The sequence below is a fragment of the Lagopus leucura genome, unplaced genomic scaffold (genome assembly GCF_019238085.1).
Source record: "Lagopus leucura isolate 7727_CA_CO unplaced genomic scaffold, USGS_WTPT01 Super-Scaffold_100028, whole genome shotgun sequence".
Taxonomy (NCBI): domain Eukaryota; kingdom Metazoa; phylum Chordata; class Aves; order Galliformes; family Phasianidae; genus Lagopus; species Lagopus leucura.
This window is the reverse complement of record NW_024962279.1, coordinates 2265165-2280003: the sequence shown is the minus strand read 5'-3', so window position 1 is coordinate 2280003 and position 14839 is coordinate 2265165. Positions and strand designations below refer to the sequence as shown.

Genomic DNA, 14839 nt, shown 5'->3' with positions numbered 1-14839 from the left:
CACTCATCTTGTTTTTGTTTTTTTTTGGTTTTTTTGTTTTTTTGTTTTTTTGGTAATAAACACAAAGATTCATTTTCTCAAAGAGCTTCCTATTTTGTGTACATAACAGACCTGTGGAAAAACAAATTATCTAGGCGTTGGGCTTTGTTTCTGTTTTTCCATCTTTGGTCCCCCTCTATCTCTGAAACACCAGGAGATATGCTATGACTTCAAAGAGGATGCATCACGTATGTCTGGTTATAGTCATTCCTGGGACTTTAAATAATATTAAGTGACATGGGCTACTTGACAGAAGGGTACACTATTGGTTTGCTCTCCTCTCTGCCTGGATTGTGGCTTCCTTCTGAGACTTAAAGTGAGGCTGGACAGAATGCTATTTATTTCCTATTGACATATGTCTGTTGGGAGAGGTGTCTTGGGTACATCCAGGACAAAGTAATTCAGGACACAGGTTTTGGTAGTTTCCTTGGCTTCTTGGTAGGGCCTGGGTTAAACTAAGAGACAAATGCATCTCACTGTTACTTTCCCACACATCAGCTCCCCTATGCTTTTCTGGCTCTGGTTTTAGATGCAATAGGAGCTGCTCTTCTTCAAGGTAGGGCAGCTATTCAGAATAACGTTCTTTCAGCTAGAATAAACAAGATCACGGTCTTCTAAACAGGCTGAGGTTCTTCCAGTCTGAAAGATCAGGTGCAGTAGTTGTACCCATCACACCAGGTAACAAATGGCAGTGAAACTGTAATGGCTACTTTTATATGTGCCACGTTAACTTGGCAAATGCAGTTTATATTACTCCACCCGGGGCTGTGCTTAGCAGGATATGACCTAGGAGTTCAATGTTTATACACAATAGTGTATTGGTATATTTGTTCTGATCTTTTTTCATTTAAGTGTGAACTTTAAAATGCTTTACTTCTAAAACTAAAAATATCTGTCTCTCTTTGTTGTTGATGTTGAGGAAGTTCCTATGTTTTAAATCTCAAATAAGTTTTGGCCCCGTTGAGAGGTCTGAAGCCAGGGTCTGAGCTAGTCGCCTTCTCTGCAAAGTATTGCAATAGCAGTAGATGAAGAGCAGCCAGCAACTGGGGAGTAGGAAATCTGCTGTCACTCTGATGGGTGCTGGGAAACTCTGGGTCCTCCTACAAGCTCCTACTGGGTCCCTTGAAGTTGGTTTACACTTCTAGACGTATCTAGCTGTGTTGCAAGAAGGAAATGGCTTTTTACCCTTAACAATTTGGGTAGATAAGGATCACTTGCCAGAGAACCTGCCTTTCTGAATAGTGATGTAAAGTCAGCAGGGCTGGTGACAAGGGCTCGCCTTTCCTAGGCAGGATTCATCCCAGGAGAGAGTGGTGCACAGCAGTCAACAGCTCTGGCAGTGCTGCAGCTGAATAAGCATGAGCCTGGGGTGCTTCCTAACCTGTGAGTACTACAGAGATTTTTTGCCACTTCTAGCAGTGACTTTTTGGGTAGAATCATTAGACAGATACAAATAATTTAATATTAAAATTACAGCAGTGTGTGTGCATGTTTTACTCATCTTGAGAAAATAATAGCACCCTTTACTACTGCGCAGGGAGTTGGAGCACTCCTAACTGTGCCATGCGTGTATTCTTAAAAGAATTAAATTGCAGGACTGCACTGTTCTGCAGAGATGTGTCTGCCCAGAAGACGAATCAGGATGTAATGTTAAATATGTTGTAGATCTTACATATGCTATTTTTGTGCCTCTGTAGCAATGAGCCTGTTTAGCTATGGGTAGCTTTGTGCATAAGTCTCAGCACTCGTGCCAAAAGATCCACACAACTTGCAGTTGCTGGTTTGTGCTGATATCAATTTAAACAGGATTTGTCCATGCAAGAAGAAAACATGTGCATCTTTAATCAAGTTCCACATTTTTTCCCTTTTTTCTTATGCTGCTGTTCAGCTGTAGTGATTTCAGCAAAAACGTATGACTTACCAACACCAGGCTTCAGCTTCTCTGTGTGTAATGACTTAAACAATGTGGGTTTGCAGGCGGCTTCAACAAAGCAGAGCTTGCCACTACTCACAGCAGAATTTCTGTCACCGGGAGAAGTTGTTATATTCACACAGGGAAAGACATTAGCTTAAAGGTTGGTGTTTTTGTTTGTTTGCAAGTCGAGGGTGGAAATTTTCAAAGCAGCGCAACGGACCGAATTAACTGTCTCCCATTACTGGAATGTGAATGTGAAGTTGCTGAAAGCAGCTGAAGTACTGAGAGAGTTGGGAAATCTGCAGTCCATTGGCTGCACTAACGCTGAGAAACATCTGCACCGCCGGTCCTCTCCGTCCTGCTGGCTGCTCTTAATAATTTAGAGCAGAGCTAACATTAGGAACCCTTGTTTTTTTGAGTGCATTGTTTTTTCTTTCTCTGAAATGAGCATTTTGCCAGTGATTTGTACAGACATGTTAATGGTTCAGAGTGAAGTTTAGAATGCAAGAGATCCTTCTGGTGATTTTTCAGATGCTAGTGATGCTTTGTGGAGATTACAAAATAGTCTTGCTATTTCATCAGTCAGTCAGTGTAAAATGCTCCTTGTGATTACATCGAATGCAGATGAAAAGTTTTCTCAAGCAGTCCAAGATATTAACAAGTGCAATGTATTTGTGCATTAAACATAAAGTACTGAGAAGTGCAATGTAGTGCTAAAGTCAGCTGGCATGCTTGATGGCTACAGTGGAGAATAAGCTGGGGATAGGTCTGCACGTAGGGACTTTGAGATATTTTTTCCCCAAGAAAAGATCAACCATGTAGAAAACTATCTTTTTGTTTCTGGTTATAACAACTTGTATTATATACTTACAGACTTTGTGCACTGGAAACTGAAATAGTTTGTCATAGACTGAAACACGTGCAATGAATAACAAATGCATGCATCTCAAAGTAACATGATGTTCTGTAATTTACGAAATGTTTCTAATAAATCACATAGGCTGCATATCATCCATTAGAGGGCAGGATCCTCAGAGTTTTTAATCCAGAATTAGGTACTTATTTTCTTTTTGCTTCAAATAAGCCATTTTCCATAGAGTTATTTTCTCTGTTTCACTTTTTTACCTGACCATAGTGCTGTAAGGCCACTCAGGGATAACATGTGCACTTAATTAGGGAAGAAAGGTTTTGTAGAAGATGAGTGCTAGCTGAAGCTGTTTGTACGCTGTATAGCAGAGCCTGGTGATGCCAACAATGCAATGCTTTGAGTGTATCTCCTAAATCACTTACTGGTTTGGAAGTGTGCTAAATCTGTTAGGAGAATGTTAGAAGCCATTGCATCCCTCAGATTACATCGTCAGTCAAGCAGTGGTCTGTGTTATGAAGACGAAAGTGGCAGAGATGTTGTGTAACTGCTTTTGGTAACTGAAAGCTGGAGGCAGAGTTACTGGCTGGGATGTCCCTGTGAGGTGTCAATGAGAAAAAACATGGCATGTTTCATACAGAAACTATGGTGTGAAATAACCATGGAAACGGTATCATCTGAGCCTGCCAGGTGGTGAGAACAGGCTTTCTTCCCCCTATCTTCCATTATCACAGCTCCTGTGCAGTGGGAAGAAAGCAAGGATTGGGCAGCTGGATGACAGCTGGGTGTGAAGGAGCTCAGTTCTGCCAAGAAAGGAAAGGCCTCCTTGGTGAGGCCATTGCTTTTGCACCAAGAATATGATTTGGGGCAATGTCCAGAGGATCATGACTGCTTTTCCAGCAGTAGAGTGAAGGTGTGAGATTGCACAGCTCAGGGATTCTTAGTATCCTCTCTGTGCTTGCCAACCATGCAGGCTGGCTTATCTGAAACTTACAGGAATGAGTGCTGAAAGAGGCAAAACTCATCTGAATATCGTGGCTGTTACTAGATGAGCAGGAAGGATTCAGTTGCTCATTTACTTAGTCCTCCTAACAGAGTGCATAATCAGGAAATCTGAGGATCTCCTAACCCATCCACTGACAAAGAGCTCCCGACCCCCTCATTAAAGTGATGGAATGAGAGCTGCAATCAATTACAGAAGCGCTAAAGGCGATGAAAATTAGTTCCTCTGGGAATTTGCCTACAAATTTTCTTTCGCCTGCAAAAATCAGATTACGACATAAAATCCCTGAGGGGAATGAATCGAAGACCAAGGCATTCATTGTATGGAAAAGAAACAATTAAAAATGAAATAATGAAGGCACAGCTCTCCTCATACACATGACATCTAACCAGATATATAGGAGATGGGAAGGACATGTATAGGACTGAAGATGTGCCAGCTGAGATGCCAAGTTCACTGAAGAATAGGAAGGCACGTTAGAGGGTGGACAACAAAAGTGCAAGGAAATGTCTACAAGAAGAAATGTAATTTAAGGAGGAAGATAAAATAGATTAGATTGCTTAAAGAACCAGTCAAGACTCAGTCAAATAACCAAGAGTGGACACTGGTGAGGTGGATCAAGATGTCATCACTGCCATATGGAAAAGAATTTCTACTCTCATGGATTTTTCTAAGTGAAATGTAGTTTCTCATTTTCCATGTTATGGTGGATAAATGTTTTTGTATTTGAGTATGGGAAAAGAAATGGTACTGACTGCAAGCTCTATTCCATCTTCTTACTCCTCAGTAGACACGTGACTTTCTCCAGTGTTCAGCAAATAATGACTTTGGAAGGATTTCTCCTAACCTCTATAAAATTATAGGGCCTCTTTCTATAACTTATCAGCGCTAGTCTTGTGCAAGGCAGCACGTGCAGGGTTAAGCCAATGAGTCTAGCTTGAATAAAAATGTTCTGCTACGTTTGTTCCTCTAGATATCTGTAAGATACTAATTTCAAAGCATTTAAAAAGGGCAAGTGGGATGTGTGGAAAAAGGTTTGTGGAGACAGAAGGAAGAAAAGCACTTAGGAAGATAGAAAAGCTGTTAAAGATCTCAATTTCTCTGCTTGAAGTCAAAGTTTGAAGAGATAATTGATCTTAAATTATTTCAAATTAGATTTAATTTCTGATTAATCTATTATTTGATATCAGTGCCCATCAAAAACAATTATATTAATTCTTTTGAGTGATGCTACAAAATAATCTTTTCCATTTGATTTGAAGGAGTTAAATGGTACGTTTGCAGTGGAAGACACTATATTAAAGTGCTGACAGATGTCCAGGTCCACTTTCCTCCATAATTAAAGCACTACTTGAATAAAACCTGAAAGGTTGTTGCCAGATCTCTTCTTTCAACCTTTTTTCATTACATTTGAGGTTCAAGTTTTGTAGAAAGCTTGGCAGAAACTTGAGAACCGCAGTTAAATCCAGACTGTATTTGACAAATATAAAGGAGTATGGCTGACAATTACGACCAAGTGCAAGTTGAGTTTTATGACTTTATGTAATGGAGGCTTTAGCCATCCTTTGTGGTGTTCTTTGGCAGTTGGCTTCTTTCCTCCTTTCGTTTTCAGAATCGTGATGTTGGTAACAATTTTATAAAACTTAAATATTATTTCTGTTGCAATGTTGCACCCAAAGTTTTCAGCTAATATATTTTGTTTTTCATTTACCTGCTGTCTCAAAAGTGAAAAACTTCTGCCGTGTTTACATCAAAACTTCAGTCTTGAGGTAAAATCTGAGTCACTTTTTAGTGGATGCTCATTCTAACAATTCAGCTAATCTGATACGCTTTGTGCATGACCGAATTTCACAGGCTCCTGCAGAAACATCCATCTTCTCTACAGTGATCAGAATCTATTGCACTTCACTGTATGACCTTGTAGCAAGATTTTTATCAGCCAGAACTATGTTGTTTTATGCCTATTATGTTATATGAAATCCCTGAGTGAATCTTACTGACCCTTGCCTCTTGTTCCAGCTCTGTCAGGAATAGGACTTGATCTTATTTGGAGTTTGGGTCTGTTAGAATGTACACCTCTCACTGTAATTTCAAGTGCTCCTTGCACTGGAAGAAGTAGGTTTGGGAAAGTATTTCTAAGAAGAATAGCATGTTGCGCATCAGCTACTCCACATTACATTTTTGCATAAAGTGAAAGGTCTAGTTCTTTTAGCTGATGTGCATAGGTGCCTAATGCTCCCTCTCATTCCCTGTGGAGCAGAGTTGATATGATGTCCCTGAAAAGCAAGGCAATAATCACAGAAGTCTGGTAGAAAATTCATACCATGTGCTGAACAGAAAAGCAACTGAATGGTTTTGTTAGTGCTGAAAACACTAAGGATGTGGAACAGGCGTTGTACTGTGGCATGGTAGGAAAAGCAGCACAGAAGCCATCTAGGTTTTTACACCAGTCTGAAAAAAAACAAGGACAGGGCATTTGTGAGCTGTCTGAGAGTACACAACTCTGAAATCTTCACAGCTGAGACATAGTGACTGTCCTTGCCACGATATTAAGTGAATGCAGGATATCTACAGTATGTATTTACCTCTGTGTAACCTATGATTAGACTGAAGAGAGTTTGTGCTCTTCTGACGTGAAATTTGCCCTTGTTTGTCACAGAGGCTTAAGAATGATGTAGGGTTTGGATTGAACCCTCTCTGTTGTGGGAAACTGTGCTGGTAGGAGGCATCTTGTTGCTGTGCCCAACACATATTTATTGTTGCCTTGCATCTACATGCTTACGAGGTGGGGAATAGCAGGATTTTTAAGTTCTGATGATGTGATTTGTTTGCTATCAGATATGTATCTGCTAGAAATTGTTATGTAGTTATTTTTAATGCCCGTCCTTTCTTAATGCCTTTCAAAGTATGGGAAGTGGTCTCTTCTTCCTTCTTGTTTGTAGGAACAAAAGCAACTGCATGCCAATAGAAATACCAACAAAGTGTTGACTTATGCATGTTACTAAGCAGAATAAAATGTCTGGATTTGTCCCATGCAGTGTAGATGTCTCTCTGTGGAAAGGGGTTTACCAGCCTGATGGAGCTGATCACATGCAGTAGGGATGCATGCATAGGAAATAGGACAAATGGGTGTTGCGGATCACCAAACTGAGGGAAGAACTGACTGTAGGATGAGTTTTGATACCTTAATATCTGAGGTTGTAGACTGCTGTGGTAGCGAGTATGTGCAGACAACTGCAAGGAGCTGAAGGGCTGTGATAAAACAAAATTTTAGTGTGTATTCCTAACCTGCATCCGTTGCTATTTTTGGTGTATTTAATCACTGATCTGTGCTTGATGCTGTTTTAAACATTAAGACACGCACACAAAATCCCCGAAAAACAAAACTTCAAAACACTTGCTGGCAGTGAATTACCTAAATTTACTTACGTAAAGCATTTTAATTTGCCTTGCTGCAGATTCCTTGCAGTTTTTAGTCATTTCCTAGAGAGAGTGAATAAACTCTCAGAAAAAAGAAGGTCATACCCAAGCTTTCAACATAGGTTTGGTGTTATTTTTTTCTCTGCTACTTGTAATAACTACTAACTAATGCTGTAGGTACTGCAGAAAATAAATGGTACGTGTTCAATTTTAGAAGAATGACCTAAGAGTGACAACAGAAATATAAAGCAGTGAGGATGAGATGCAGAAAGCAGTGTGACTGAGACAGTTTGGAGTTTAGCAGGAAAGCAAAGCCCAGCTGCTTATATAGAATGGGGTTTGTAGCACACATCTTTACTCCCTTCTCTTTGGAGAAGGTTGGCTGGGGTGACTCTGAGCTGAGCTGTGCTCCCTGCTCCAGAGGAATGCCTTAACCACCGTAGGGACGCAGCACCATCTGCTTTGCTGATCCTCTGTCCTAAGACAAGCAAATATCTTGGAGAGGTGACAAAACACAGCTATGCAAATCTCTTCTTCGAAAGGGGAACACCCACAATAACCATGTATTTAAATTCTTACTCTGGAATCTCTGGTCCTACTCAAATTTTTTTTTTTTTTTTTTTTTTTTTTTTTTTTTTAATTCTTAGGCTGTCATTTAGTTGCAAGTGGAAGCTATTAAATCTTCAGGCAACTTAAGCATCTAAAAATGGAGTTTCCTCCCTTCCCACCCCGTCTGCAGAAGGAAAGTTAACTTTTATTAGAACTGTGTTTCCTAGGATCGTGTGTGATTCAATAATGCCAAGGTTTGAGTAACACTGACTATGGAGCAGTCAGAAGGGAAGTACGGGAAAACTGGAGTGCTTAGCCTGCTTTGAAATGGTCATCTCTGTCTGGACAGAACTCCTAACACTCATGGAGCAATCTCAGCCTGAAATATGGTATCGGGATCTTTCTGTTCTTTCCCTTCTTGTGCGCATTGCTTTTGTGTCACTGGTGTATAGTTTGTCTGCTCAGCACTGAGTGGTTTTCTGATTTGTATGCTACCACTAATGCTTTGTGGGTATTTGTTTTCAGAACGTCTCTGACTTTTTGAGTCGTTACTACCTTGCATCTGCATAGCAAGTCTTGGTGGTTGAGGTCTGACCAATTTCACTAGAGAAATTCTTGAATAATTCTGGTCTGCATTCCAAGCAAGAAATTTGTTCCATGATACTGTGACTAAGTTCTCCTTAATCAAAAGCTTCTGTGACTTTCTTGCTGACACTCTTCTGAGTTTGTTGTACAGATGACTCAGTCCTTTGCTGTAGAACTTGTAAATTACCTAATTAGATTTGTACAAACTGTTCCTCTGGAATAAAATAGAGTCAGTTGGCCTTTGGGAGGGGTTTTGCAGCTGAAGTGATTTATATTTCTGTTTTTTAGGGCTTCAGATTAACAAAGCAACTAAGTGTGTGCTGAACTTCAGTAGATGTAGAAATAGTGGTTTGAGTGTTTTATTATGTGTTACAGTAATGCAACCATAAGCTTCCAGCATCTTCTGCAAGCAAGCGCAGAAAGAGGTGTTTCCATGGTGGGATTTCTTGTCTTTGAAAATCTATGGTCAAGACTTTACCTAAGTGCCTTGAATTTGTGTGGCTAAAGTTAGGAGAGATTCATCTCTGGATCTGCTGCTCCTGTGTGGAAGAAGGATTTAATTGCAAAGCAAGAATGCTGCTCAACAGAATTAAGAAGGGTAGCATTAAGGCCTAAAGTATCTTCTAGACTGATTATTGAAAGCCACAGGGATAAACTTCTGGTGATTTTAATAAGATAATGTTCTCCTTTTATGACCAGCTAATTCCAGCTGAGCCTACCCTGGTCACTTTTCAGCCAGGAGATCTGTCTGTGGAAGGGCAATGGTACTCAGAAGTGGAGGGAAAAGATTGTTGCATTGAATAAATGTGCAACAAATGGGACTCTAAGCAAACTGAGGGCACAACTTGAGCTAGTCTTTCCTTAGAGCAGGCACATGTTTGAGAGCCAAACAAGTATTCGGTGATGAAGACTGAATACCTGCACCCCTCACTTCCTTCTGCTCCTGCGTGTTGTTGTCCACATGCAGCCTGCTCTTTATTTGATTTTAAATCGGCTTCCTCTGCCTCCCCTCTGCTGTCAGCTGTGGCATTTTCCAGATCCCTTTCGAGGACTTAACTCTCATTCTGAGCCTGAGCAGCCCTGCCTCCCAGGCTTGTGTTAGAGCATCTGCCTCGGGTGGGAGATGATATACAGTAGTCTCCTTTATTTACAGGAACATTTCCTTAATGAGAAATGTCCTCCAAGAGCCAGCTGCCTGCTGTATTTGTGCACCCTGTGTCCCAGGACACCCACGGAATGGGCAGCTGGATATCTTGCTGTCCTCAGTGAGAAACATTCCCCAGGAACGTAAATTTAGCTCTGAAGTTCGTAGGTGTTCTGGGATCCATGGTCTTTTTGTATGGTGTGGAGTGCTGCACTACTTCTCGCCTCTAAAACAGGGATTGGATTTATAGTGGTTCCTTGTGAAAAATAGTGATATGTGATTTATAACTGTATTCAGCCAACAGCAATGATTTCCCAAGTGCTCATTTAAAAAATGTGTATATACGTGTATATATACACACAGTGTGCAGTGGGAGGCTCAGTCTGCCTTTTAGATTCAAGTCTGTCTTGACCATGCCCGAAGCCTCAAGATGTGCTCAAGAGTGCTTGTGGGAAAGCCCAGAGGAGGTCTGGCTTTGTTCTGCTGGGTTTGGCAGGGGTGGGGGTTAGGGAAAGGTTCTGCACTGGAGGACAGTGAGCATGGAGCAGACTCCCCAAGGCAGCAGTCATGGCCCCGAGCTGCTGGAGTTGGAGAGGGGTTTGGACAGTGTGCTCAGATAAAGGGTTTGAATTCTGGGTGGTGCTGTGTGGAGCCAGGGGTTGGACTCAGTGATCCTTGAAGGTCTTTTCCAACTCAGGATATTTTGTGATTCAGTAGTGAATTTGGTTTGGCCACTGCCTATGGAAGCTGCAGGTCTTGCTTGGGTCAGACAAAAAGCTCTGCTCATGCGCTGGCCTGCATGCAATGTATGCCATTCACATGTGGATAAAACCAGAAACTTTCTCACATCCATGAGTGACCTGCAGATAGCTTTGCTTCTGGCTGCCAGATTGAATAGTTTGGGCCTTCTGGAGACTGCTTGGGGTCATAAAGAGCTGTTGAGCATTGATTACTTTTGTTGTTGTGCAGTAGTTTTTTTCACCTTGCTTTTCTGATAAGACCTCTCTTTTTTCCACAAAATCCATTCCTCTTCATGTATGTGCACTAGCACTTCATTGGTTTTAGCCCCTTTTCTGAGGAAGAGCCAACCCCCCGGGTTGGATAAACACCTCTTAAATAAATGGAAATTTATTTTTTTCTGCCTCATGCCAGGGAAACGTGATTGCAACAGCAGCAGGCGGTCCCTGACAGCACCTTTTTACCCTAGTGTTTCTTGGGTGGGGTTTTGGCTTTGGTGATGAATGGCTCTCACAATGGCTGTGGCCTTTTCTCATCTGACTAAGCCTAGCAAGTTTGTCCCATTAAGAATATTTCATTAAAACTTTATCCCCATGTGCTTCAAACGGCTCTTGTCATAACAGTGTCCAGATGTGTCTTTTAAAACTGTCTTTATCCGTTGGTTTTGATAACCTTCCTTGGCAACCCATCCTCTGTGCTGAACACTGCATTCATTATTGCAAGGAGTTCTGCTCGAGTGCCTGGGTCTCTCCTGGTGTTTTCATTTTTCTAGTGAGAGGCTCAATAAACTGGGAAACACAAACTTATTTCACGTTGGCTGGGCCTTTAGATTTATAGCTCTTTGGTCGGTGACCAAACCAGTTAAAATGCAGTTCTTCAGCCTTATCTCACTGGTGAAACACTGTGCCTGCAGAAGCTAAATTCATCCTCTTGTTTCTGCTAGTTTAGCCATCCGTTATTCCCCCTGCCTCCTCTATTCAACACATTCCAGCATCTCGCACAGCAAAGCTCTTCTTTCCCATACTTTGATTGAAACTTCCTCTGTCTTAGCTGCGCTTTACCAAGAGGACTTTGTCCTCAGCAGCAAAGGAATGACCCAGCTCCTCAGCACTGCTCACGAAGCCCATGCTGAGAATCCTTGTTCCAGCACAATGCCAGCCTTCCCCAGGCAGAGCGGCACACACACGTCACCATGCAGGGCAGCATCGCTCGGGAGGGTGGGATCCCCTTTGTGAAAGCACCCTCCAGACCCATTTGCATTCATACGTTGAGTGGGAAATTGTAAGGACTTCATGAGAGCTATAACCAATAGAGCTTCTCAGGGGATGATTCCTTCTCAGGGCCTATGTTTCCAGTTCAGAGGGTTTGCATTTTTTGTTTGCTTGCAAATACTCCTTGTGAATGCTTCACATCGGACTTGGATCTTTGTTTTCTATTCTATTTTGAAGGCATATTTTGAATTCTTAGCAGGATTTTTCTTTATGGTACTCTACAGAAGTCCCAGTGTAACAGCAAATGTTTGGTCTTTGGCTTTTAAGCCATTGGCAAACTTCTCCTGATATTTTATTTTCCTTTCCTGCTAACAACACATAAATACCTATGACAAAGGGCTGGTCTGTATCTTTCTCTTATCAGAATCTTTTACCAGTGTTCACTGCTGCTTGTGAACACTTGCTGCATCCTGGATTTAAGACTGTTTAGTGTCAGTGTATTGACACTAAATACATGACCCAGGTGCTGGCATCCCTTCAGCAGTAACAAGGCTGGGCTTGCAATCGTAGTTTGCCTTGGTGGTGACACACATTATTTCCAGGGGAGCACTTGTACCAACCGGGTGTTACATGTTCCTGCCACCTTGTGTCCGTGGCCAGCAGCAGTACCAGGTGTTCAGCAGGCTGTGTGCTCACTGCATCCTTACCTATCTGGAGATGTGATTTTTGGATGTGTTTCTTGTGCCCTTTACTGCTTCTCTAAGCTGTGCTCTGTGAACCTATTTCTAATGCAGCTGTGCTCTTGCACATGTTATTGAATATTTTTCCATCGTTACCTTTTAATTTTTTTTTTTCCCCAAACCATTCTCTGTGCTGGAAATTCGATGCCCAGAGACGTAAAAGAAATGAACAAGAACATTTCAGTAGTGACATAAAGCATAAATCCCCAAATTCAGGTATGTTTTATCTTCCCTTACAGGAAAAGATGACATTAAAAGAAAAAAGTAGGTAGGAGTGCAATTAAGGGGTTACAGTTCTTGATTGCCTAATGCAAAAAGATAAGAATTCCTTATGTTCCCGGACTTCATTATTCTTCAGGCCATCATTAGCCACTTGAAATGAATCAGCATCCTGCCACTGATCCAGTCCTGTTCCAGTATTGCAAGGGCTGTGTCCGAGTCATTTTGAGGTGAAGCACAGCACCAACTGTGTGCATTGCAAGGCTTCACTCATTTCAGCAGACGAAAATGGAGAGTGTGCATGTCCTGTAGTGTGGTGGGCCTTCAGAAGGGCATTTACATTTGAAGTCTCTAAATTAAAAAATAGGGAAACGTGTTTTATTAATATATTTAATAATATTTGCTATCATAGTGTAGTCCTCTAATATTTACACTGCAGTGAAGACTGCTGTGAAGCAAACACGGCTCAGCCTGTTGTAGGCATCCAAGCATTCAACATGACAGCTCCTACCAGAACTGGGGAGGGAAATTAGGAATAAAAATCCTTGGGTTGCCCAGGCCAATGGCCTCTATTTTCTGTGTGCCCTGCAAAGTTGTAAACTCTGTGCATCCTTTTTCCATAATGAAGAGAGAATCTGACCCTCTAATCCTCTTTCTCTAATTACTTTACATCTGTACCTTGCTTGATTTGGGCCTTAATGCAGCAAAGATTTTTAAGTACGTTAAAGTGCTTTGCTTAATCAAATCCTCAGCTTCTAATTCATGTATTCCTAGAGAACTTTCTTTGCCGATCTGGGGAGAATTTCTGCTTTTCTAGGCAGAATAAAAGTGTATGCTGTTGTTTTTTGGGTTTTTTTTCCTCTTCTTTGGTATGCCTCACAAATTTCTTATCAGTGCTTTAAGGCATTTTGGCTCCTTGTCTCTAAGCACACAGGCAATAAATCTGCTCTGCTATGTAGGTATGATCAGGACAGACCCTTCACTGTAGTCTGCTCCAGAGCTGAGAGCACTTCAGTATCAGCATCCAATCCTTGGCTGCATCAACCACAGGTCCACCTGAATCCTTCTGCTTGCTACAAAGAGGCAGAACCTAATAAATGCCTCCCAGCTACCCACCTTTCCTTCCCTTCCAAGGCTAAAGGTCCCTCCTGAATATCTCTGCTTTGGTTTCCATGCAACTGTAAAAGTTTTGTCAAATGTTTGATTGCTATTCTGCCACCTTAAGTTTGGTTCTCAGCATCCTCTTATGAAGGTGCTGGTCAGTAGAGATCAGTGACCCTTATGAAAGTACCAGCCAGCCTTGTTCTGCAGGAGCTCCCTTTTTTTTTTTTTTGGTTCCAGGCTGGCTTCTGGTGGACTTTGTGGTGTAGCCTTTTCTTGCTGCAGACAAGCAAGCTCCAAGTATGTTGAGTTTTGCCATTTGGGGGTGTCTGAACCTCCCCAAACCTCTTGCTACCTTGCTGCATTTCTGTCTGCTCCATTTTGGTTTCTCTCTATTTCTGTCTAATTGGGTTGGAAGAATTGCACCCATTCACATTCAAGAAGTAAACCTCAGAAAGGATACGCAGGACTCATGACATCTGCAGGCAGTCACCGCATTGACTTTGCCTCTGAGCAGCACTTTTTACCTCATTTCCGTATCTTTTCTATTTAGTCTGCAGGGCAACGATCCACTCTTTTCCAAGAGCTTCATGATTTCAGATGAACCCTGCAGGCTGCTGTGTAACGCGGAGTCACATTTGCTTTGATTTAATTAACAGTCCGTATTCTCCTGGTGCATTGAGATCTGCTCTGGAGGCGTTCCATGCTGCTGGCAGCTTGCTATTGCCCAGCAGCCCCCTGGTACCAAAGAGCAATCCCTAACCTTACAGGAGGGTAATTCAGGCAACACTGAGGAGCATATCGTAATGGGCAATGTATCTCTTCTATAGTAAAATGGGAGAGTTCATACTCCTATAGAATACATTCTGTGAGGGTCTCTAGGCTTGTAAAGGGAGCTTTATGAATCCTCTCAGGTTTTATAGAGCTGTATAGGTATTGTCCACGTTTAAAATTTTATTGGTCATCTTCATTGTGACAGAAAATTGAGTTCCCCTTTTATTTGTCTATACTGGGGGCACACCACTCAGTAAAATACCCCAAAACCTGGAACAAAGTATTTTAAAATTGGAGACTGCTCTATTTCATATTTTCACTGCCCCAAGGAAAAATCTTAAAACTGGTAGACTGCTTTTAAAAGAAAAATGTTCTGGCTGGATCTGGAACTGAGGTGGACTGTATTATCTCTGTTTCACATTAAAGATGTTAAACTGTAAGGGAGAGGTACTTCTCTGCTTATCACAAATCTGTGGCAGAGAGCCATAGGATTTAAAGTGCAGATGGATGCAGAGAAAATCTCTGTAATAAAAAGT

At 41.6% G+C, this 14839-nt stretch overlaps 1 long non-coding RNA gene across 9 annotated transcripts in view; it reads left to right on the top strand.

Annotated features, from left to right (window-relative positions):
- The first annotated feature begins 1225 nt into the window (after window positions 1-1225).
- LOC122185260 overlaps window positions 1226-14839 on the top strand; it is a 67848-nt gene continuing 54234 nt past the window's right edge. For 4 of the 9 annotated variants that reach the window (XR_006180814.1, XR_006180818.1, XR_006180813.1 and 1 more), the window contains exon 1: window positions 1228-1422. This is a non-coding gene — a long non-coding RNA (uncharacterized LOC122185260). Of the gene's footprint in view, window positions 1423-8081; window positions 8181-14839 lie in introns of those variants that run through there. The other 5 variants (XR_006180820.1, XR_006180812.1, XR_006180819.1 and 2 more) reach the window with 3 other exon arrangements.